The 1528-nt window shown below is 37.0% G+C and overlaps 1 protein-coding gene across 1 annotated transcript in view; it reads left to right on the top strand.

Annotated features, from left to right (window-relative positions):
- The window catches only part of gkup (glucuronokinase with putative uridyl pyrophosphorylase), a gene marked incomplete in the record, with an annotated part of 52996 nt that overhangs the window by 49426 nt on the left and 2042 nt on the right, over nt 1–1528 (top strand).

Genomic DNA, 1528 nt, shown 5'->3' with positions numbered 1-1528 from the left:
TTTCGTTCCATCTCATGTAACATGTGATGTGAATGACAATAAAGTATCTTGAATCTTGAATCTTGAATCATTATAATGAATGTTCTCTATGAAATAATTCATTTTAAAGTTTTCAGTAAATCGTTCTTTTTTCTTTAAAGTGCTGTCAGCAGAGAGCAGGTCAGAACAGACTGTACGACTGTGCAGACATCAACAGTTTTGTTTAAGACAAACACAACCTGGCAGTTCTTCAATAACACTTCCTGTCTTTTAAAACCAACATCTCTGAACCAACAGTCAGTCTGTGGAGTTGAGCTGGAAAGCGAACGCTGCTGGCTCTGAGGAGAACCAGCCCAGACAGACCATCACTCGCTCCTGTCTATTTTCAGCTTAAACCAAATTTACTCACAGAGGAACTTTTGTTTTGAAACTTCTGAGAGGAAGTTTTCTGTTTTTGAGATGGATACCAAAAGTGCTTCAGCTCTGATGTTTGAGCAAAGCAGGCCAGAGAAAAGGCTGAAGGAGTAACGTGAAACGTCTTGAAAGTGTCCTGTCTGACCAACAAAGTTCCAAGAAGTTCTTCAGCCATTAGACAAGCTTTCCTCTGGCCTGATCCGTGGTGATGAGACTAACCCGGTCAAGGTGCTGGCTGTTTGTTACTGAGCGTACCTGAGGTCTGTCCTTTCTGGTTAAATCCACATTCTTTAAAGGTTAAACTAAGTAACCACTCTTCCTCTGTCCTTTCCTCTTAAACTTAATTTCAATTTGACATTAAAGATGGTATTAAAATAATTTATGTTGACCATGATTGATTTTTATCAATTAATACTTTTCGTACATACTGAACTGCAGTGGTGGGCAGCTCTAACCCAAAAATTAGCTCCGCAATTTCTAAAGGACTTATGAAAATATTTTGGTCCACAAATTCTATGAAGCTTATCCTATAGAAAAACTAGCAGAAGCCAATTTTAAAGCACAAGTTCAATTAGACACTTACTAGCTAACGATAATTCATGTACAATATATGTACAACACTGCCAACTAGGGTGTATGAACTCTTGTAGAACTTATTCCTACAACCATTGATAGCTGGGAATGTGATTTCATGAAAAAGACCTTTAGCTCCTGGTGTGAAAATTAAAAAGTTGTTGAGGATTGCTAGTTCGGCTGCTTCTTTGTCTTTTTCTTTTGTTTGTTGTAGTTTTTCATTAAAAGAAGAATCAATAAAGTCATTTTAAAACTGTTTATTGGAAAACTGAAGCGATGCATTCTGGGTACATGACGGATTTGATTTGTGACGGGAAACAAAAGCACTGAGTACAGGAAACTATCTTAACTTCAAAATAAGGGCTTGGATTTTAAAGTTTTCCATGTAGTTGCTCCAGTTGACCACTAGATGTCAGTCTTCATCAGTATAACATCTTTAAATCATTTCTGAGTCTCTAACACCGTTGGCCGATTGCTTCGACCAATTACATCAAGTATTGAGCTCCAGTGTTTAAACTTTATTTTTGTTAACAAAAGGAGCTCCTATTGTAAAGTAAAATAA

The sequence above is a fragment of the Austrofundulus limnaeus genome, unplaced genomic scaffold (genome assembly GCF_001266775.1).
Source record: "Austrofundulus limnaeus strain Quisiro unplaced genomic scaffold, Austrofundulus_limnaeus-1.0 Scaffold345, whole genome shotgun sequence".
Classification (NCBI taxonomy): Eukaryota; Metazoa; Chordata; class Actinopteri; order Cyprinodontiformes; family Rivulidae; genus Austrofundulus; species Austrofundulus limnaeus.
Note: the sequence above shows the minus strand (reverse complement) of the source record. Positions and strands in the feature narration are given on the sequence as shown.